The sequence below is a fragment of the Centropristis striata genome, chromosome 10, assembly GCF_030273125.1.
Source record: "Centropristis striata isolate RG_2023a ecotype Rhode Island chromosome 10, C.striata_1.0, whole genome shotgun sequence".
In the NCBI taxonomy this organism is placed as follows: Eukaryota; Metazoa; Chordata; class Actinopteri; order Perciformes; family Serranidae; genus Centropristis; species Centropristis striata.
The window spans coordinates 14,860,185-14,885,230 of record NC_081526.1 but is presented as its reverse complement, the minus strand read 5'-3'; the positions used below and the strand labels follow the sequence as shown (position 1 = coordinate 14,885,230).

At 39.4% G+C, this 25,046-nt stretch overlaps 1 protein-coding gene across 1 annotated transcript in view; it reads left to right on the top strand.

The window, feature by feature from the left end:
* il1rapl1a (interleukin 1 receptor accessory protein-like 1a) overlaps positions 1 to 25,046 on the top strand; it is a 332,191-nt gene that overhangs the window by 93,889 nt on the left and 213,256 nt on the right. Inside the window, exon 3 of the mRNA XM_059342254.1 lies at positions 24,630 to 24,756. The gene's annotated coding sequence lies outside the window, so the exon portion shown is untranslated. The remainder of the gene's footprint in view (positions 1 to 24,629; positions 24,757 to 25,046) is intronic.

Genomic DNA, 25,046 nt, shown 5'->3' with positions numbered 1-25,046 from the left:
CCTGACTCCAATAAGCTCTTAATGGAGTCATTGGCCAAAGGGTTCACTTACTTTTTCTGCCATCGCTTTGAATGTTTAATGGATGTGTTCAATAAAGACATGAAATATTATAATTGTTTGTGTGGTATTAGGTTAAGCATGTTGTGTTTTTCTATACTTGAGACTTCCAGATCACGTTTTATGACATATTAATGCAGAAAACTAGGTAATTTCAAAGGGTTCACATACTTTTTCTTGCCACTGTATGCTAACCTTTAGCTGTCATAATTGTAATGCCCAATAAGAAAAGACATGTAAAAGTGCTAAAGGAGTGCTGTGTTTTAAGGTGAATGCTAAGCTTCTGGTTTGTTATTGCTACATGACGATGACGTTGGGAAAAGCTTGCTCTGGTTTGCCATTTATTTGAAAAGAAAACTCTCCGGTAGCTTATTCACAACAACGTTAGCTAACACTCAATAATATTTGAATCAGGCATCTTTGCAAAATGGTATAGACCTTTTTCAGCTGCTGTATCAATTCTTGTACTCACAATAAGACCAAGAACTCAAGTCACCCTTCATATCCAATATACCGGTTATATAATATACATATGCTTTTTGTTATACGTGAATGGAGATGACTCAAAGCTAATTAGGGCAAGTTTTCTCTCATATTTTGCTTTCAAATCACCAGAAAGGGCTTTAATATAGTCAAATAACATGTTGGCCTTCATTTTCTTCAACCGTAATGTCGTTCAAGGTTGTGACATTAAACTGAAAGAAATAAAAAAAGAAGTTCACTCTACACATTGTCTATTTGTGACCCTAATGGCTTACGCAAGTCTTTCAAAGACTCTCCGGAGGAGGAGGGAAAGTTGATCAGGTGCATTAGTGTAACAGTAGGGTGGATACTGCAGGTCTGTTCTGGCTGTTTCACTAGTCATGAAAATCATCCCACAAGCATTATAAAGGTCAGTGATTATTAATCCTAAAGTTTTGCAATATAGTGTGTCCAATGTCCTTTGAATTAAAGTGTGCAGGGAACTTTGACAGCTTGAAATCTGTTCACTTTTGCTTCAGGTTTTCCTCCAAGCATGGCATGGAGAACAAAACAAGTCATATGACAACCAGACCTCTTTAGCTGAGATTTAATACCTTTACTTTTTACCTGCCAGTGTTTTTATCCGCATACAGTGTTAAACAATATGCATGGAAAGAAAATATCACTTTTTATGCTTGGCTGACGTTAAAAAGTTCCTCTATTAAAAAAGGAAATGAGAGAATATTTCATATACTTTGGCAGCCTCAGTTTCAACTCCAGACAGGGCTCTTACTCATCCTCCTCTCTATCACCATAGCAGCTGATTAAAACACCACAGGGTACAGGAGAACGAGACGAGAACATTTCATTCATTAAAAAAATTACCACTCTAGGTGGGAAGCAGCTGAGTGAAGTGTCTCAGAGTTACAGGTGCTCTATGAATTGTGTAATTTTTGTTCGATTGAATATATTTGCATTAAAGCACTGATTCACATTTTATTCTGCAGAAATGTTCTTGTGCAACATACGTTCTTTTGCATCCACAGAATAATACATCACCATTCAGGCTTGGTTGCCTGAAGAGATATTACAGGAATCCCCAGAGTAGGTGAGGAAAAAAAACACAATAAATCCAGAGTTATTCACAAGTAGAGAGATTTTCTATTAGATTTTGTTCAGTGATTTGTGATTTGTTGATACTAAAGCATTAAAAAAGGCTTCACACTGACTCCATATGTATTCACTGTCAAGTGTCTTTTCCTGCACAGCCATAGGGCGTTCTACATTTGCATGTTCCGAGCAGGCATGGCTCCAGTGCTGGCTGTGGCCACCACACTGGAACAGATGTCACACCTGGTTTGTGTGATCTCTGTTGTTGGGGTGACCTCTTGGTCTCTAAGCAACACGCTTGTCTCATGGCTGATGGCCCCTGCAGATGCAGAAGTGTGTGTGTGTGTGTGTGTGTGTGTGTGTGTGCCAAAAGGCTTCACTTCCCTGTGAATTTTCATGTTTGTGTTTGTGACTCATGTATGTGAATTTTCTTTGCACACATACAGTATATTGGTTTACTCAACAGTGGAGCTGGATGATGACAGAACATGATTATGTATATATGAGAAACATTACACAGTGTGATAGAGCTGATATGGAAAAGGTGCAGTCACATTAGATACAAATACATTATCTTCCAGCTCCTCCACATCCCCCTCAAGCCCCTCTAGACAACGATGGTATTCCTGGTTGTCGACTTACTGTTACTAAGAAAGCCTTGGAAATCCTTTCTCCCGGCCCTCCACCCCCAAAAGACACATACACATGCACACACACATACACACTGATACAACACTAATCTCCCTCTCACAGTCTCTAATGGAAAGGATTCAGCTGAGTAGCTTCGAGAGAGAGAGAGAAAATAGTGCAGTGCAATGTGAGAGAGAGCAGAGAGGGAAGGAAGGTGATGTGTTCGGAGAGCAAAGACACAATGGGAAGAATAGACGAATGAGTTTGTATGTCAAAAGATCATACAGGCATGAGAGGAAGAAGCCAAGGTTAGAGGGAGGGAGGGGGGAGTTAAGACAGAACATGAGTAAGAAAAAAAAGAAAAGAAAATCACGTCACCAGAAATGGCTTACCAGTCTCATTTCAACCCCGCACTTGAAGCTGAAGAGAAAAACACTTTCCAGAACTTATCCGCACCTACACAATCAGGGATTACTCCTTCTATCCGCACACAATGTCAGCCTATAGCGAGGCTCTGCCGGGCTGGTTCTGCTGTGATAACATACAACATAAAATAACATACAACCCATCTGGCTGCGCTGATGCTCACGCAGATGCATGTGCGTTCCCTTCTGAAGTGTGCTATAAAATGATGCGTTGTAAGCCGTATGAAAGCGATGAAAAGCTGCTTTAAATGAGAGCAGAAAGTGGATGTCTTGATGTATAGTATCAGTCTACTGTATGTGTACAAAAACAGTGTTTCCTGGACGCATCAGCCTCTGCCTGTGTGCGTACATGTGCATTTGTGAGAGACTTCAGCACCACCCCTTCTGTCCTCTGCTATTGTCCTACGTATGTGTGGACACAGCACTCTGTATTTAGGAATGTGTGGGATTGTAGAGAGAGCAGGGAAGGTCACTGGGAAAATGTAAATGAGTTGAATGAATCAGCCGATCCAAATGTAGGCTGTGCATTAAGTTATATAAAGGCCATGTTCCAACAAAAAAGGATACAACACTGTGTGAATCTCTCTGCTTTAGAGGTGAGAGAGCTCATTGTGTCGAGCCAGGGGGGTAATAATATGGACTGTAATGAGTTTTTAAACATTGGGATTAAAATAACAAGTTCCTCTTGTTTTAAATGACCTATACTGCTCACAGTGTCTGACAGAATCTCTATGGCAGACAGTAAAAGCTAAATGTTAACAGCAAGTCTTGTTTTTACAGCATTAATGCAGTGTACTCAACTGTAGAAGCAGTGTACAGTGTGTTACTGTAGACATGCCAGGCTTTCTGGGAAACATTTCATGGTGGATAAAATACACAGAAGTATTAACAGAGCTGCCACTCAAATTGCTGCCACGGCAAGGGAAAAATCCCCTATGGCCCTTAAAGCATTTTCCCCAGAGACCACCATGTATAAGAGGCATTTGTAAAACTTCTCACAGGACACCTTAGATTGTAAACAAGGTCGGTAATTATTCTTCGTGTGTATATATTTATTAATCATGAAGGTTTAATTTTTGTACAACAAATAAGTGTATGGGTTGAGTGGGACTTTGAGAGCAGTGCCAGTAGGCGAAATGTGCAGTGGGCCGCACAATGCCTCCTTCAGCTTATGTGTGCAGCAAGCAATTTTGGTTCAAGTACAGAAAATGGTGCCATCTTGGATTCCAGTATCCAGGTTTAACAATCATTCATGGTTATATTTTACTCTATTGCAATCATGAAGGTAATACTTAAAGGTGCAGTATACAATCAAGATAAAGGTAGTTGATTGTTGCGTTTCATTCCTAAGGCCCCTTACATACTCCACAAGAACAGAGAAATTTGATTTCTTGAGGAGGCAAGAACAATAAAAAAGTTACTTCTGGCCAGGACATTTCATATTTCGTGAAACTCCACTGCAGAACTCCTGGGAAGTCATCATAGGGCCCTCCCACTGCAGTACACGTCTCATTCAAGTTCAAATATCCGACCAATCAAACAATAGTTCTTTGACACCACAGAAGAACAAAGTTCTGCCCAGATGATGTGTCAAGAACACAGAAATTGGTTCTCTCACCCAGGGCTGCAAGAACAAAATGACAGTCTGTTCTTGCAGCCCTGGGAGAGAGAACAAATTCCTCTGTTCTTGTGGAGTATGTATTATCCTTAAGTCGTCAAATACCCAGGCTTTGGATCGTGGTTCAGCCTGTCTACCAATCTTAAGTGTCTGCATTTTACAACCTTGAACTTCAACTATCTTTCTCTAGAATCGTATTCTGCACCTTTAACTGAAATAAGAAAAAAGAAAAGCTCACCATTTATTCTGTAATGAACTGTGTTATGAACTATGTTAAAAGTCATAGCTCAATGTTAAGAAAGTATTTTTAACTTCTTAACTCTTAATATTTTAAGTAATTTCATATAAAAGTACAAGCTAGGTAATTTAATGGGTATAATTTTCTTGTTAGCTTAGGTTTGTTTGTTGCGGCAGGTAACAGCTGCTTGTCAACTGTCATGTCTTCTCGAAGGACCTAGATCCTTCAGTCAACTAGTCCTTTCAGACAAGTCATTTTTTAATTAGGAAAAACAATTTAAACAAGTGTACCATCCGAAATGTATAGGCTTTGTAATATACTATTATAGGTACAAAAACAAAGTTAACTTGTGCTCTTTTGGAGTGCAAGGAAAAATGGCTACGTTCATTTTTAGAACCACAACAACAACCCGTCACCTTCACACCGACGTCATCAAACCGCGCCTGCTCATTTCAAGTATTATCCTTTTCTTCAGTCCAGTGCCTATACAAGTAATTTTGTAGGAATAGGAGCTACAATGTCTTATTTAGCTTGGTCAATAAAGCAAGGTAAGCTAGTAGCTTACTTAGCTAACATTAGCTAGCATTGATGGCCCCTTGGCAGCATTTCCAAAGCTCTGTTTAATATACATAGCTAACAAAATAGTATTTAAAAGCATTAGATACATTGAATTACCACAGACAGGATCAGAATTATCACCTCTACCAAGTTGCAGCTAACATCCAGACTCATATGTAGCCATGACAGTAGACAAGGATTTAAATGTGGATGTTGCTGCAAAGATACAAATTCTTAAAATCGGATGCTTTACTCACACATCTTTATGCTGGCAGCACAGAAGCTCTACACAATCACCACAATTTCAAGGTGGACACCAAAGATTAGTGTCACCAATTCAGTATCTTACCAAATATGGTCACAATCAGCCTTCCTGTCCCTGTGTTATGGTGTTTTGTTTTTTGTTTTTGCAGAAAAATATGATGTTACAGCAGGGGCACAGATGGGATTTTTGAACTGGGGGGGATGAAGCTCACCAAATGATTTCAACTCAATTAGTAATTTTTCCACTCCGTGCCTTAACCAAAATATGTTTTATTTAAGCATTTTTAAATGAACTGTAGTGTAAACAACAACCAACATATTTACATAAAAGAAGCTTGTACATGAAATTCCCAGTGCAGCCAAACAAATTTACTGACTTGAAGCTGACTTAATGAAGGACCCAAAAACATCTCTCCTCCTTTCATTACCCTGAAGATACTGCTGGGCATTTTCTTGTCTGTCAGGATTTTCTGAGACTATGATGGGGGGACCCAAACAAAGTCCAGGTGTCCGGAAGCATGCTCCCCTGGAGATCATTATTGCCCTAAAAGCCTAAATTTGGTGCCTGTCGCACATTCTAATCCCACTATTCCATCTTAATCATTGCATATTTTTTATGAATTATTGTAAAGGATAATAAGGGTTCTTATAAGTTTTATTTAAGGAGTCATATTTTGACAGTCTTTTTGGAAATTCTGTGGTGGACTCTGCCAACACATCCATATGCTCTTATTTTGAAAGCTATGTGTGTTTGCTTTTATTTTGAAGGCGGGTCTAACACATTCTTACTGTAACTTGGAGCTTGGAACAATGTTGAAAATTCTGACATTCGTGTAGAACGCACCATTAGCCACCGGACTCTCTATGTGCGCTGCAAATTAAATAGTCTAACTAACGGAATATTAATCCTCTGTTTTACCTGCGACCTTTGTCGCTGAAAGTGGGGGGGGGACAGATCGAAAAAAAAAAATCCTCAAGCTGTTCCTAAGATATCTTATTCAGGAGAACGGTATGGACATAGTGCCATATTGTATAGTATACTGAATATAGTATTGAGGTTTTGTTGCTGGGCCCAGTCTGCATGTAAAATACTAACACTAACTCTTGTTAAACCTGCTTTTCGTTGGAATCAACATCATAATCTTCATTCATGCTTTTGCTTTGGTCTGTGTGTGCCGGTGGTCCCTGTGTCTCTGAGTGGGGGTGCACATTAATGAGATCTGGACTGAGGAATTGTCTTGCTATATGCCCTGACACCCATTTATTCTAATATAGGACATATTGACTCGCACAAGGAGGTTACGATGAACACAGGTTATTAATCACATGTCCCTGGTAATCACACAGGGCACACAGCATTGTGATGGACACAAAGATGAAAATACATTTTTCGTGTGTGTGCGTGTGTTTCAAAGCATGCTTCTATTACCAGTAGCTCATTATCCCTCTGCCAAGCACAGTCTGAGAAGGGCTCTCCTCTCTACATCATTTTATGACAGAAAAAGATGAAAACAATAACCAAGAAATGATTGAAAACATGAGCTAACACCACTGTATGTACCTGAACACACATCTTGCTCATTAGTACTCTTAAATTGTGTTGTTGACGCATCAGTATAATAAGAAAAAAAGGGTTTCTGCAGAAAATAAAAGGAGTGGATGGCTTGCATGGTGTTTTAAAGCAGCTCAGTAATTGATATCGAATTGGGCATTAAACACAATGCCCATATAATACTTTTCAAAAAAGAAATGATTAATAAATTACCTTAATGATCGTGATATTTAAATGAAACAAAAAGGGATTTATAAATGTACATAGTAGATTAATTCATATATTAATCACAGATATATTTTTTTAATCAATATGACAATACAATTACTAGAGAAATAGCTGTACTAACAAGTACTTTATAAATGCAGGCACCTTTTCAGTTTGCATTTCCTTTTACTAGTTTAGCTTTTTTATTGAACAACTCTACTGCAATTTATTTGGCTGCTCTCACAGTTCATGTCTTCACAAATATTTTTAGACACCATTTTAATAGGAAGGACTCTTCTCTGTGTTGGTATTTGTGATGTTGTACAACTTATTTTTTAAACAAGTACTTAAACTTAAGCTAAAATTCTCAGCTTAGTGGTGCTAACGTTGAAGTTATGCAACTGTGGTGCAGTTTGTTTATAGCCTAACTTTAGCCTTTTACCTCTGTGGATTACAAAAATTAAGATGCGTAATATTTCTTTTTTTCTCGATACACCTTAATAGTTCAGTTCCTTATCAAAATCATGTGTGTCCTACTACTAAATAATTGCTTTAAAAATGTATTAAAAACAACAATAAATTAAATAAGAGCAAGATTAGAATGTATATTTTGAATATAACTAAGTATTTCAAGGACAGCTAATGTTTCTGCAAAGTCACTATGTAAACCCAATAATGTTAAACAAATCAGTAAGATAAATAATATCCCTGACATCACAAGTTTGGGGGTTTAACAAACCTCAGAGAAGCAGATTGCCACTACAGTAGGAATAGCTGGTCCACCTTCATAAAGACCTGTACACCTTAAGTGAGCTTGAGCTGAAGTTGTCGCTAATTTCGGAGCAAACGCCCTTCACTTTAATCAGCTGGTAGCAGCAAGACAGTGGAGCTTGGCTGGGGTCTGTAAGAGGTAAAGTGTTTATACACTGACAAAAAGCCTTTTACTTCATGCTCACCATCACAAACACACACACACTCTTGCCTGCTGTGGATGAGAAACTGTGGCCAAAGTAGAATAAAATATAGTTTTCTGCATGTTTTCATGTTTATGCTTGTTGAACAGGTCTATTGATAAAGTATAGACCCTTTTACTGTTTGTACACAATGATGACATAGAATTTTTCCAGTGCATGGAACAATGTTGCAGCGCATTCTGGCAACGGAAGTGGTGTTGTTCTCAAGCCGTTCTAACTGACAAAGAAAAATTTATAAGCATTTACAAACTGTTCTCAGCATCAAAGTGTCTGGTTGTTGCGTATACAGTTGTATGAATCACTATTCCACCGGTAGACTAAAGTTTTATAGGATTCCAACAGGCGTCTGTGGCTGCAGGCTATTAAATGTGTGGACTCGCGTCTGCAGCGCCCACTTTATATCAGGTATGGTTATCTAACTTCTATGTACTTAATTTAACGGGAAAGCCTTGTTTACATTAGTGATTGTTTGTACAATGTAGAATATCAATCAAATGCAGCTAAAGTTTGATAAGCTGGTATTGGATTTAGCTAGTAGCCTGCTAAGCTAAACAAACGTGCTTGTGTTTTATTTGCAGGCGAGGTGTCATTGGACTCTAGTAGTCCTGATTTTGTGCCTTCTGTGTTTATATACACAAAACAACAAAGCGACGAGAGGCCAATGACAAATCAATGAGTAGATAGATAACCTTACCTGATATGAAATGGGGGTTGCAAACTAGTGGTCGACCGATACGGCTTTTTTAATGCCAATGCCGATACCGATTATTTTGACATCAGTCCATTTACATGCTAAAAATGACACAATGATAACAAATGTTACACAAGTCTCAATTTAAACAAAAACATTTTTTTTTTTTAACAAAACATATTAACAGTTGGGTAGCAAACAAAGTGTATGTTGGTATATGCCTCAAGGTGGTGGCGTCTCAGATGAGTCCACATATTTGATGTGTTTTTCTTTTTTCTGGTATCATCACCCATGCTCACCAGCGAATGGCAGATGTTGCACCGAGCCTTGCCTGGTGTTGGCTCAGTGAAATGGGCTAATAGATCGGCGAACGCACGCACGCACGCACGCACGCACGCACGTATTGGCCGATGCCAATACAAGTAAAAAACGTTAATATCGGCCAGATATATGGCCTCTATTGCAAATGCGGGCATTTTTGATTATGTCCTCATTCCAGTCCACATGTTTAATTGCCTGCAGCCACAGACGCCCCCGGTTGCTCTGAAATGGTTGTGAGCCTGTAGGAATCCTATAAAACTTAAGTCCACCAGTGGAATATCAATCTGTACAACCGTATATGCAACAACCAGACATGTTGATGCTGGGAACAGTTTGTAAATGCTTATAAATGCTTCTTTATCAGTCAGAACGGCTGGAGAACAACACCACTTCTGTTGCTAGAATGCGCCCGACACAACATTTTGTGACGTCAGCTGAAAAATGGTCTATTGGCTTTTTACTTGTGAAGGTTTTATTGCACTTACAGTAACAAGCATAGTTGTAGCTCAGCCATGACAGAGAAAGCAGAGGAGATGTTGCTGTTAGATAATAAAGCATAAAAAGAAAAGTTAAGGTAATGGTCTTTTATAATTTAGCCATAGTGCCCATTTAATACCGGGTTTCTGTATCCATTACTAGTCATAAAATTGGTGTTCATTTGTGAGTATTATCCTGCGGAACAAAACATGTAAGTATCATAAAGAGAGCTTATTTTCTGTAATTATTCCAAATCCAATACAAAAATCCCATTGAGTTCTTGTTGAGGGAACCATGGAGATGTTAACTTCCGGGTTGGTCAACAAAAACTTGTCATCCCTGCAGCACTCTATTGCCAAGCAACCCAAAAGTGGTGTACGGCTTATTCTCAGAACCAGCCGTGTTTACACTCAAGTATTTGTGATTCTCTACATTTTTATTGAATTCTTCCGCTGTGCCAGTAAGCAGAAGGCCTTCAATGTCTCTTAACAACAAATAGCATTGTCCCCGCAGGTGGTCAAACACAACAAAATTGAGTATAATGACTACACACTCCCCTAATACACAATTCCATATTTAGCCACACATGCTTTGAGCTCTATTGATCACTCGCCATTTGTTGCAGCCAAGTATACAATACTTGATGAGCATATCCTGCCTATGAAACACCCAATGCAGATAGTGTGTGAATAATGTTTTCCAGTAAACAACACTTAGTCTTACAAGTTGTTACATCAGCAACACACGCACGCACGCACGCACGCACACACACACACACACACACACACACACACACACACAAATACACACACACACACACACACACTGATTCAAGATATGAGATTACATGTCAGCTGTTTCTCATTCAGTGTGGAGCTCTTAAGATCTTAAGAATAGTCGTACACATGCATTAATACTAAATGTGGTATTGTTCAGAAGGTATTTAACCTGTAAGAAAGGCATATATGACACAAAAAGTGAGTGGTTGCTACGAATGTACATATGTCTCCCCTCTGCATATCCTTTTGATCCTAACACCCTTTTCTCTACGCAGTGCTCTTGTTCTCTCAAAAATGTCACCCTCCCTATTCTGTGTAAAATAACTTCCAACAGCACAGGTTTATTTTGTCCCTGGGTATTCTTGTGTTTATCCGTTTCTGGCATCCCTCCTTTCCTCTCTCTCACTCTTCAAAGACTCTCTACTCCACTCCTGCGTCGTACTCCCCTCACACACACACATACATGCACACGCACAGGTACCCTGCAATAGGACTAGCCCCAGGGGGTCAGAACAAAGCGGGCACTGTTAATCGAACCTGTGGCGAGAAGTGGTGAGGGAGGGGGGAGCCTGGAGTGAGAATGGAGGGGTTTGGGATGGGTATCATTCAACTAGCGAAGATATGCTGCAGCTTTTGGTTCAACAGGACAACATGTAACAAAGTGGAGATATTGCACATTTCTAAGATAGGAACTAGCTTTTATATAACACTCAGGGAAAGAAGAGGAACTGCAGCACACTGATTGATTTGCAGTCTTTGATAGTGCAAACAGACCATCATTTTGACTCCAGCTTGTCTTCGAATGGCCGTTTATTAGCAGTTATCACATAAATATAGGCAAGTAGGAGCCCACTCCACCTTCTAGTAGGTCCAGTAGGTTGTTATCAGCCTGTTCAATGGCCAGTCACTGTTTTGTAACGTTATTTCACTTTCAGTTTTGTTTGGTTTAGACACAGAAAAAGGCTTCTGTTAGGTTTAGGCTACAAAACCACTTCTCTAAGATTAGGGCAAAAGTTCCTGGTTAGGGGTAATAAAAATCAGTTTAAATAGTAAATTAAATGCATGTAGATGTTACGAGAACAACATAAGTACTGGAAGTGACATACTTACATTGGTTATGTAAAAAAAGTCTCTCTTTTTTTTTATTCATCCATCAAAACTCCCATCCGCCCAAGCAGCAAGTTTTGCAGGCTTCATAGTAAGTTCCCTTGCGTCAGACTTTGCTTTCACACTCCATAACATCACTTCTGCCTTGGCGTTGTTCATAATTGCTATGGCCATTAGATGGCGCCACCAGCAATACATTTTAATATAGCAGCCCACTGAAGGAGCTGATAACAACATACTGGACATAGTAGAAGGTAGGGAAGGCTTCTACTTGCCCAAACTTATTACACAATTGGATGTGTGTTTATTAGTACATATCATCTCATAACGGCCGAGTTGGATGAACACTGAGAGCCTAACACAGAGAGGCTTTATATTGGGTCTCCTCATCAGAAATTAGTTGAGTCTCGCCACATATGCTTGTATAAGGGGGAGAAGGGAGGTCGTCATGGTTGGGCACAACTCAGCATGCTTAAACTGGTAATGGAAACACAAATCAGTGTGACATGGTTTGGTTTGGTTTGGCTTGACGTGACCAAAGTGCCAATGGAAAAGCCCTATCGATATCCAGATCCAGAGCTTTTGTAGTTCTGTTGTTTTTGTTTTTTTACTTTTGCTGTGGAAAATAAACATGTTAACAAAATATAATCCTTGAATGTTATTTTTACATACTTTGAAACATGTCTGAAAGGGGATTTATTATAATTTCTAAACCTGTGGTTTGCTGCATGTGCTATTTTTAGGCCTTCACATTTGTGGACATGTGGCTCCATCAGTCTAGTTTGTGTTCTATTATGTTTACTTATGGTTACTTTTCCCTATGGTGCATGATTCACTATGAAAGTAATAAATAATGCAATCATTCATTCTGTTTGCATGTTGACTTTGGATTCTTAACAGGCCTTAAACTAATCTTATTGTCAAGATAGGGCAGACTCTATGAATACTCAGCACTTCTGGGTATAATATGGACATGCATCTCATTTACATACCTCTTGATAAATGTTTAATTGGAACCACATATACGCAAGTTGGACCTATAGTTTGATGACAGAGTTTATGTTTGAAACCTTGCAGAAGCACAGTTCTAAATTATTATAAATGGATGTTCAATGATCAAATATCATCATGCAAGATTAAACAACAACAACAATATAATCTAAACGTACTCTTGATGGAAAAAAGATTTGTATCTGTATTTCATGTTTGTGGTCTAAATCTGTGTTTGTTCATCAGGGAGATGATAGTCAATGAGCGTCATGTTGCTCAGGGATCAATAGAAAAGGTTAGAAGGTTTCAGATGATCCTTTTTCCGTGGCATTAAGCTGGCCTCTCATCTCAACCGCTTTGATCTGAAAACAAACAATGGCATTATCACCAATTATGGCTGTGATTAGTGTATAAGCCTTATTTCAGAGAAGGGAAATAGGACTAAGGAGACAATGTGGCTTAGAAAACACATGGCCGAGCAAGAGGTAAGAAGTATAAAGAGCACTGGTGTATTGAAGACAACACTGCCTTTGTTGTGGTCCTTAAAAAAGTCAGTAGAAATGCTTCACATCATGATCCCGGTAGCTAACAGCATGACTCATCATCACCGGCTAGCCATGTTTGATATTATCCCATTACCTCAAATGAAAAATTTATTGCATAACCTTGCACAAACAGATGGTGCATTTTAATAACCTACTGTACCTCAGATATCTGCTGTGTTTTGAAGTCGAGGTAATGACACTCATCTTTAGCCAAGAGTTAATGTTAAAAACGTTTTTTTAACATTAACACACCTTTGTGTTTCAGTAATGAATACAGCGTACTTCATATGTTGTAATGTGGATTCTGTTTGTGTACTGTATGCCTCTGCAAGAGTGAGGGAAAGAAACAGGGATTTGCTACAAAGTGGAGTATATTTTATGTAACAGTGCGGAGTAGATCAGAGAGCAGAGCATGACCTATTTTTAGGGCTCCGTGGAGACAATGTTTCTGTTCCATGCACTGAAAACCATGACTCCTGCTCTTCATAACCACTTTACAAAGCTTATGGTGCATTAGAAGGTTGAGCCGCAGAGAACTCACCACTCCTGCAGATAGTCAGTGGAGCTGCTACTAGATTGAATCCTGTATGTGCAGCCAACCTTCCGGCACATACAGCATCCTGTCTGTGACTCTGCTGTCATATAGGAGCGCTGGGACTTTGTTTGGTGCACCTGCTGTATCTGATGTTGTTTGTCACAGCAGAGTCTTGTCTATCCAAGATTGAACATGTTTTAATCCGCCTTTCTGCTCTTGTAATATCATTTTCATTACCTGGACCACTGTGAAGGTTGTGAATGCTTGAACCTCAAATCTGGCAGTACTCACAACCAGTGGTAGAATGTAACTATAAGTACTTTTACTCAAGTTTGGAGATATTTGTTCGATACTTGAGTAACTTTATACTTCTACTCGACTACATTTTGAGGCAAATATTGTACTTTTCACTCCACTACATTTAGCTACCAGCTTTAGTTACTTTTCAGGTCAAGATTTAACATGAAAAACATGAATTAATTTACACTTACATTTAGTCATTTAGCAGATGCTTTTATCCAAAGCGACTTACAAAAAAGGGAAATAATCAAGGTATATTGCGATAAGAGCAGTTAGTGCAGCAATAAGTGCTAGTGACGATTCTTTATGGAGTAGAATTGTCGTGTGGTGCTAGGAGAGAAGGTATTCTCTGAAAAGCTGCGTCTTCAGGAGTTTTTTAAAGGTAAAGAGGGACGCCCCTGCTCTGGTAGGAACTGGTAGTGCGTTCCACCAACGGAGAACAAGAAACACAAATAGTTTGGATTGCCTTCAACGAATGGGTGGCAGAGCCAGGCGTCGTTCTTTGGAAGAGCGCAGCGGCCATGAGGTAGCATATGCCTGTATCAGGGCGTTCAAGTAGCTGGGTGCACTTCCAGAGACCTTGTAGGCAGCATTAGAGATTTGAATTTGATGTGGGCTGAAACAGGTAGCCAGTGAAGCTCAATGAGCAGCGGTGTGACATGTGACCTTTTTGGCTGGTTTAGAGATGACCACAGCTTGTGTAAGGGGTTGAGTAGCATGTTGAGTTAGGTAAGGTCTGATTTTTCTGATGTTGTAAAGTGCAAAGCAGCATGACCAGGCTGAGGTGACATGACTGGAAAAGATGAGTTGATCATCAATCATAACCCCTAAGTTCCTCACCACCCTGGTGGGTGCAAGGCACAGGGAGTCAATTTTGATGCTGATGTCATGGTGTATTGTAGGTACACATTCATTCATTATTCTTAACCGCTTATCTGCACTCGTGTCACGGGGGGCTGGAGCCGATCCCAGCTGACATTTGGCGAGAGGCGGGGTACACCTTGGACAGGTCACAGACACAAAGAGACAATCACGTTCTCATTCACACCTACGGGCAATTTAGAGTCACCAATTAAACCTGTGAATGCTTGTGGACTGACACCGGGAGAACATCTAATAATGCATTTGGAATATACAAAACAATCTGAGGGCCTTTACTTTTGATACTTTAAGAACATTTTGATGCTGATAATTTTGTACTATTACTTATGTAAGCTTTGAATGCAAGGCTTTTACTTGTAGTGGAGTAATTTCACAGTGTGGTATTAGTACTTTACTTAAGTAAATGATCTGAATACTTTTTCCACCACTGCTCACAACTAAAAGCTGCTGTAATGATGTCTCTAAGGTCATGTTTTTTTATTTTGTTTTAGTAATTTATGTTTCCTCTTTTATTTCCTACCTGGCCTCATGTGTTTTTTTTCATGTGTTTCCACCTGTTACCGGTTACCCAGCTCCTCTGTCTTTCCTCCAAAAAACTTTTTTTTTTTTTTACCTTCCTTTCTTTGTTTTGACCAGAAACGGTGGTCCCCACTTGGGTTGATTGGAATGATAGTCCACTGTTGATAAAGTAGGAATGTATGTGTCTCTGCATGTCTTTTACACTTTTAGGAGCATGCATAAGACTAGGGACAGCTTTTGTCCCCAAATGCAAAAGCTGTCCCTAAATATGGTAAAACACTGATTTATAGGTCAGTGGTTTGGTCAGGGTTGTTTTAGTTTTGCAAATACTGTATTATCTGCCTCAAAGTGACCAGAACACAGGACCTGTGATGAAAGTCTTTAGCTTATCTCATGTTTAGCATGCATATGTGGGGAGTGGAAGTACATAACTGTATGTAGGCAAAACTGTGCGTACCTACTGTAACACTCAAAGTCATTACTTAACATAACTTTTTATTGTTTTCCATCTGATTTTTCTTATCATTTAATGGAGAAGAATTGAGATATTCTACATTTACTTATTGTTAACAAGCCTCTGAAGAAAACAACAATTATTAATTTCATTAATAAATACTGTCTGTGTAGCGAAAATCTGACATAGATTTTTCCTCTGTGCCACAGACATCCAAAAACTATTAAAAATTAACGACCCATTATGTTGCACTGGGTAACGTGTTCCCTCATTATGATACACGTGGGCACTGTAGTTTATTTGAGTCGGTCCCATATCAGCATCCTGCTGTCTTAAACCCGCTGGTGCACAAAATGTAAAGACTACACTGCCCAGATGTTTTTGAAAATCACTGACTCTTTAAAAAAAAATGAAACTATGCATTTGTGAGCCATTTTTAAAGATTTACAGCTTTATTAGGAACAAATGGGCTGAGAGCCACAAATGGAGAGAGAGAGGCCGGCTAATGGATGATTGGTTTTGGTATTTTCAAGGGATTTGTTGACAGTAAGAGGAATATAGAATAGGCAGATTTATCTTTTACAGTAAAGTGTTTTTTCCCCCAACAATGAGATTTTATCGTACTATTAAGAGTTAAGAAAAGTGAGTGTGCATCTTATTCACTGTTTCTATATATATGTCTGTTCTCTGTGACTCCATCTTTTTCTCTTCCTACCTCTATCTTTTACCACCTCTCTATCTCTCTGCCTCTCTCGTTGCCTCTCTTCTTCTCCGTCCGTGGTTACATAAAATGGTGTGAAGGCCTGGCTGTGTGGGCCGCGGAGTGGAGGAGGGCCTCATCACTTTCTGAACTTTCATTCAGTAAGGAGCTTCCAAGTTCAGCAGCCTTGCAAAACCTCCTCAGCCAGCTCAGTGTGTACTATTTATGAACCCACCTCCATTGCTCGGCACATTAACATCCCAACACCCGCTGTTGCTTAAATGTTATGGTCCCTCCGGAACAATAACGTTGAACGCTTTAAAGTAATGGATGCTGTTTGGTCTTACGTTATGACAGCTTTGTTTAGTTTATGCATTTCTCTGTGTTTTTCATCGTGTGACATTGGTTTGACCTGTTTTTTCGCATCGATTATTCTTTTGATAATTGTTCAGTTGATATAACATGTTCAGCGACCAGAGGCCAAACTGATAGCTTCAAAATTTATATCACATTTTGTCTGAACAGCTTTTAAGCCAAATGTATCCAATTCACCACAGTGCTTCTTACAATTGAGACTATTAATTTAATTTTCTGTTGATTTATAGTTCCAGAAGTACAATACATTATAGCCATTGTGCTACAGTGGGAAAATGGTAACCAAAGTGTCAAAACTCTTTGACCACAAGTGAAAATTATTGGACATGAAGGTGTAATGTCATGCATGTATAAGTTGTAGGTTGATTTGCTCTATACTGTCAGGCTAATAAAAGTTAATCCACTTCTGCCATCCAGTCAGAATCTAGAAGGCTCAATAGCCATATAAAGAATGATATCTATATAAAAGCCTGCTGCTCTTAGCCATCATAAATCACTGGTCATATCAGACCAAGTGAGGCTTTTACTGCAAAACTCTAAGTATGCTGAACTGAAGGTTGCATTGTATTGTTTTTAAGTTCATGTGTTAGAGGAAAATATGTTTTATTTTTAGTCTTAAAAACATACTTCCTGTAAAGCTTTGAGTAACTGAATTCATCACAAAACAAAAGACTGGCTTGTCATAACACAGAGACATGAATAACTGATGGCTGAATGAAGGGCAGCAGGTTCTGGTTTTAATTTCCGTCAGTGTTGATCTTGGAGACGCTGTCCAGGCCATATGAAGACAGAGTGTCACTTCATAACATGGATAGATGGGATTAGTATCAGCACTTAACAAATGAAGAACATCCTTCATACTAATCTTCCGGCTGTCAGACACGAGCGAGCCAGGGGAGACTCCTGCTCCCTTATCCAGATCAGCTTACTGCTAATGACACACCCACTCCAGCTCCACTTCCCACCATAATGAACACAACAATAGCAGCATGACTGGCCAGACACGCATTTTTATTGACTATGTATCTCATATGTTGGCTTATTAAGGCCACATTTGCTATAACTATGAATAGATTTTTCCTTTTTTTAAAAGAAGGAAGTCAGAGTTACATAAACAACTACTTTAACTTTAAAAAGAAAGTCATTCACATGGTTGATTTTTATGTTGTTGTTTTTTCCACTTCCAGTAACTAATTACAAGCATTTAGCTGCAGAGCAAATCAATCAGCATATCCTGAGTCACCACACAAATTCATGCAAAATCATTCACTGCAAAAATGATGAAGTGGCAAGCATCTAACACTCCTCCTTTTGTCACTCGAGGCTAACAGTGCCCTCCTTCTGTCCTCCTCTCTCCATGTCTGTCTTCTGACCTTCAGGAACTCACTTCCTTCCGCTACTACACAGTGTTTTGTGTTTGCATTCGTCCTTTGTGTTTGTGTTGCTGCGGTTGGCTGATTGGAGCTTTCTTCTCGCCACCGCGTGAATGTTCTCTTTCCCTTTCCATGAACCAGCCTCAGTGTGTGTCTGTGTTGAGGAGAGACAGAAAATAAAGCAGATTTCCACACAAAGAGGAAAAGATTAGACAAATGATGTAAAAGTGCACTTGAAATGGTGCAGTGGACAGTTTTCTCCCTGCTAGTCTCATTGGCTGCCACTCAGAGGACCCTTATTGTGTTTTGTTGGCTCAACTGTCACTTGATTGGAATGATAACCCACACATTGGGTGAGAAAACCTGGAGTTTTGTTGCCTCCACCACATCTGCAACCCTTCTTATTCCAGACAAATGGGCCAACGACTGCAACACATGAAATATGTCACGTCAATGTGTCTGCTGAACAGTGACGAAGAGGAGTGTCATTGACAACTTACCAATGTAATTATTGAAATTGTAGCTGGGGTGCAATGACAATGCATCTTGGCCTGTCTCTCTCACCCATTAGCACAGAATGAACTGGAAAAACTTGATGCATGAGTGACACAGTGCCAGCAGATGTTCCAACAGCTGTCTTCGGATGCTTTCCCATTAACACAGGGAAAAACTGCATGTGGCTGTCTCCACAGGACTGTTTGTTTCATGCACATGAGCACAGTCAAGATGTTTCTTTTTTTGACTCTCATTATTGGGTTTCTACAGTATGTTAAAGGTTGAGCTTCAGTGAATTTGACCAAGATCAGACTGACTTTAGAACTGTGTAAATATTTGTAGCCCCTTATGTGTGAGCAGGACCACTTCACTGACATGCAAAGAGGGTGTCTTGCAAACAAAACACAGGGTGGTCCAGCAAAAAAAAAGGCACTCTGTCGGCCAATCAAATGCATGAACTCACACAGTACTGGTAGATTACTTTATAACAGTACAGAGGGACCATGCGGTAAACTAGCAGGCTAATTCTTTTCTCATTCGTGGTTTAATAAACAGGGAGAGAGATCGAGTGATGTTGTTGAAATGAGGAGGTGGTCGAAGAAGTGAAGTTCAGTGCACATTAATTTAGTGCACACAGCAATGGATTCATCTCATGAAACAGAATGAGTACAAGGACGTTGAGGCAATTTTGGAATAAAATGTTTATGTTTTAAAATGTTTAATGTTTATTAATTCTTTCCATGAAATGATTGTGACAATATGATTAATTCTTGACATATGAAGTGTATATTTTCTCAAAACTTTATTAATCAATCACTTCCAAATATGTCACAATGAAAATGAAACCACAATTAACAGAGGATTGTGTCTTAAAACATTATTTAAACTTTATGGCCGACCGTGTATATCTGATTAATTACCTGAACAAAATCCTTCATTTGATTGAGGTTTATAATATGTGATAAAATATGAGATTCAAAGCTTTGCTCAAAAACCTCAATAGTTTGGAATTTAAAACCTCCCCCAAAAAAAGATAAATTTAAACGACCCAAGGAATCACTTCTTTGTCTACCATTTACCATGCAATTAATGTCATGAAAGACTAAAAACTTTTACCAGAGCAGTCAAATCCTTCCTCATACTATTATAAACCTGTGCACTGTTTTGAAGGTCTAATAAGCCTCCAGTCTCATTCAGCTGGATTTTCCGGATACTATTTCTGAAGCTGCATGGCTCCACCAGCACAAGCCCTATTGCCATTTTTTAAACACAAGGCTGTTTTTGGTCTGAAAGCTTACTTGAAAACAAATTCTATTAAGTCCATTGAGACCAGGAACTGAAAGGGAGAGCATTTTTGCTTTGATTAGATGGGAGACAGAAAGGAACGAGGGACACTGCAGGTATGTGTTGTGCACCTGAACCATAAAGCTACCAGCATGCCCCCTCAGGATGGAACTTAATTAAATCATTTTTAAATACCATTTGTAATTAAATTTGTGGAAAACATATGTTGGGCATTCTGATTTCCTGGTCTTAACTTCATTGTGTAGCCAGATTGGAGGCTGAGTTTTGGTGGAGTATGGGGCTTTACATCTTGGGATGGGTGGTTGTTGGAACAAAATAGAATAGAGTTGCACTATAATGACATTAAATCCTACATAAATATTAGCAATACCGAGGATTGGACTGAATATTAGAGACCCTGAGTCTCCTGGAAAAGAGGTTAAAGGGGTCAAGCATCTCCTCTAGGAATTTATATAACAAACTGGTACCTTGTTATGGACTGTTCAGCCTGTACAGTATAAAGTGGGTGGATTTGACAATCTAGCCCTTTGCTGTGTGGGTCCTGCTGCTTTGTCACTGAATTCTTAAACTATGTTCTCTGCTATTAAAGCAAGCCTTCCCTCCCAGTGTCTGTCTCTGGAAGGATTACAAGTACTTCACCTGCCTGAATAACAACACAGAAGGAGACATTTTATTAATCCAGCTTTTTATGTCCTTGTACCCAGTGGTAAAAAGTAACCTTGTACATTCAGTACGGTACTTAAGTATCTTTTTGAGGTACTTGTATACTTTACTTGAGTGTTTCCATCTTATGTAACTTTGTACATCTACTCTGCAACATTTTGAGGCAAATATTGTATTTTTTTTACTGCACTACATTTAGCTGACAACTTTAGTTACTTTTCATGTTGAGATTTAACATAAAACACAACCAAATTAAATATATTTCTTTTATTTAACCTCTTCGCAGTTTTTTAGGTAGTTAAAATCCTATCTTGAAATCTTCCTATCTTGAGAAAATTCAAACACTGCTTACATAAATGCATCAAAAATAATAATACAATAATATATTTGGAATGTATAAAACAAGCTGAGTGGGTTCATTCTGCATAACGAGTACTTTTACTTTTGATACTTTAACTACATTTTGATGCTGATACTTTTGTACTTTTACTTAAGTAAGTTTTGAATGAAGGACTCTTTCTTGTAGTGGAGTAAATTCACAGTGTGGTATTAGTACTTTTACTTAAGAAAGGGATCTGAACACTTCTTCCACCACTGCTTGTTTTAGACCTAGTGCTGTAACAACTAGCAAAGAAGGGGTTCTGCAATTTGATGTGAGAAAAAGTGAATCTGCTCTCCGTATAATTTCCATATTCCAGCTAAATAATTCACAGTCTTCATGTTTATCCTTCTTGCAGTATCCAAAGGGTCAGAGGGGATTAAAACGGTAATCGACAGGAGAACGGGGCAAGTGGGAGCCACTGGGCCTAAAAGCAAAATTAATGCAGACGTATAAAAATCTTGTGTTACAGTAAATGCTCGTGGCCTAACAACAACACCAACTGCTCCTACTGCAGCATCGAAAAACAGTGCCATGTCAGAGACAGAGGAAGAAAGAAAAGATACACAGTGAGTAAAACAGCGACTGCAGCACTCCTGCCTACGCCTCTGTCAGACAATTTGAGTGCAGATCTAGCACGCCTCTACCACCTGCGGTAGGGCCTCTGATACAATGGAGCTTAAAACAATGAATAAATCATCTCTGCTGTACTTAAAAGCACCCCTTTTGTCCTTCAAACCATTCAAACACTTGCTGTTATGGCTGTTTAATGTGAGCGAGCTGAGGGAGGGGAGATGCTGTAGACGGGGAAAGTTAGTAGAGGATGGTGCTTTACTCTCTTTTCCCCCCATTTGGACCAAATTGGGCTTGAAATGACAGGTAATTGGGCATATCTGGGTAGCATATCAGAAGCCAGACCTTATTCTGACTGGGGCGAAGGGTCATGGATTTCCTGTAGCTTTGAGCGTGCAGCAGGTGAGCTTCTTCACATCCTCTCTTGTACATTTCTACACCATCATGGAACTTTTCTCCCGTACGAATGACGGTGCTGTCTTTGAATTAAAACTTTGAGAGAGGGATTCAGACATGTTCACGCTGGTTATACGAGACAGCCTTTGTGTCTCTCAAAAGACAGTTAGAGGCAAGGAGACAAAGTCCACTTTCAACCCTCTATGCCCTACGTAATAGTCTGTAATTGTTTTACACGCTGGGTACTGACGTCCTGCGGGCTTCTCCAGGAATGAGATGGATTTTATTTCCATTTTCAGTTCTATGCGGATGAGTCCTGGCCTGCACTACTAATAAGCAGATCCGCCACACTTTAAGGACTGGCTTAATTACTGATTCTTGGCTGACCTTGCTGTCTGAACTTTGCTTTAGAGCATCAATTGTGGCTCGTCAATTTCTATGTTAATGAACACTAGAGGCGATGGGGAGGGACAGGGAGGGGACAATTGTTTTCAGACAAAGTTGATGTTCCGAGGAGGAGTTACGTGATTAAAAGACTGTTTAGTAACCTTGTGTAAAGAGATAGAGGTAGAAGACATGAGATAATAAATGTCCTCAAATGCTTCACTTTTATGGGTTGCAAAAATAGTCCTGCTTTTCCTGCTATATGGTGATAACTATGTTATAGTATTGCTAACATCTAGAACAATTAAACACCAGCCTTATAAGAACACACCAACAAGTACAGAATCTTAACCATGTCCAGTCTTAAATCTGTAGACCAAATAATCCCTTACTGTCCCCGTGCTATCTTTTCCATTTTTCATCCGTGTTACCCTTGTAGTGATTATTTCTGCATGTCCTCTTCAAAACCCTTTTGTAAGAGGAATTACTCTTGAGTGCGCTCTCATGTCTTCTTTTCATATTTTACCGTAAAAATATTTGACCATTTGACACCTTTCTGCTTGAGTACAGTTACAGCTATAGTTCAATCCGCCCACATAAGGTGGTGTAATAATTTAGGGAAGGTCTGCATTTTATCATCTTAATTAGGAGAAGCCTAGTTGTGAAAAAACATTCAAGTCAGCCTCCTAGTTTTAATTCAGAGTCAGAGATATCAGGAATTTCTGACAGACACAATATCTCCCACTGGGTGGAAAGAACAGATTTTTTTTGGTTTGTTTCTGCCATCCCCGGGAGCTACAGCTGAATAAAAATCCAATATTAACACTACAATTAATCCTGCCAATTAAGAAAGAATTTCACATGTTTAGTTTGTATCTGGTTTCACTTGTTGAAGAACTGCTGCAAATGTGTAACACAACAAAAGCTGCTAATGTAGGCTGTTTGAATGATGACACTAAAGGGCTAGCAGAGAGGTTGATCACACTCCTTAGTCAGAATAATGTGAGGCATGACGGGTGTCTCCCTTTGAACAAAAGTGCACTCTTGGATGAAAAGCAGCAAAAGTGCACTCTTTGATGGTGGAGAAAACATGATGAATCACCGTTTAGGGTTCTCATCAGGAGAGAAAACATGATGAAGTGCCCTTTAAGATGCCATTCAGTGACGAGAAAGTGATGAAGGACCCTAGGGTGCCCTTCCAGTGGTGAAAATGTGTTGCAGACCCCTTTAAGACCCCTTGCAGTAAAGTACCTTTTACAGCAGCTTGCCAGTCGAGAACATGATGCAGTGTCCTCTAAGGTTCTCAGCCAGGAAAAAAATTGGGTGCAGTGCCCTTTAAGGTGCCCTTCCAGTGGAGAAAACATGATAAAGTGCCTTTCAGGGTGCCCTTCCAGTGGAAAGAAAGTAATGAAATACTCTCTAGCCCCTCCAAGAGAGAAAATGTGGTGCAATTCCCTATAGTGTGCCCTTCCAGTAGAGAAAATATGATAAAGTTCCTTTTAGGATGAAAAATATGATGTAGTGTCCTCTAGGGCGACCTTTCAGTGGCAAAAAGGTGATGAATTCCTCTTTAAGATGTCCTCCCAGTAGCGAAAACATGATTTTGTACATTCTATGATGCCCTTCCAGTGGAGAAAAAAGTGCTAAAATCCTTTATACAGTGCCTTTCCAGTATAGAACATGATGCAGTGGAGTCAACGGTTCTCATCCAGGAGAAAAAATGTGATGCAGTGCACTTAAAGGGGCCCTTCCAATAGAGAAACACAATAAAGTTCACCTAAGGATGCCCTTCCAGTGGCATTTCAAGCATAAAGAACTAAAAATGTGATGCCCTTCCAGTAGTGAAAACTGATGAACTTTCCCACTTGATCTGCCTTCAAATTTTGAAAACATAGTACAAAGCTTTATTAGCTGCTCTTTATGCTAGAAAACTTGTGCACTGGTGCCCCCACTGCAGGCAGCTGAGGCCCCTTTTATTCTTTTCCGCCCCTGCCCCTTAGACAGCCTGAGTCCGTCACTGAGCTGTTTAATTTGCAGTTTTCTCACAATTTGTTGGAAGACGTGCATACTCTAAAAGTGGACCAATAGATACCAGTAAATAAGCATGTTTTTGAAGGTTCTTTTATAAAACATGCACATATGAACCATGAAAAACACGTGGATAGACGTTTGAAGCTTTACATTGCTGCACCTGTGGGATTTCTTCACCCCGATCCTCTGTATTTCTCTGTTCTCCCCTGTGTTCCTCTGTCTTCACTGCTCCCTTTCTACCTTTCCCTGTATTCCTTTAGATGGAAAATGCTGATCCTGCTCCAGCCGTCTGATAAAAGGAAAAGCCTCAACATGGGAATCAACAGGAACGCTCCCATGATGGCTCTGGATGCACGCTCTTGATTGGCCGCTTGATGTATAATTCAGGTTAGATTGGAGACCTTAATGAGACTGGCTAATGATGTTGACAAGTGTCTCAGTGTTGAGGAAAAAGAGGAACGCCTGCACAATTCCACCATACTGTAAATTCATTTATATAGGCAATATTTCAATACCAATCAGGTCTTTGCCAAGGTCACAATGTTTGATAATGGTTAATAATAGTTTTCCATGGTCTTGAATATATGGAAACTAGTTTTTGTTATAATATATTGTAATAGTTTTATTATAGCAGCTATAACAATAATAACAATATGTCAAATGACAATGGGAAAGGG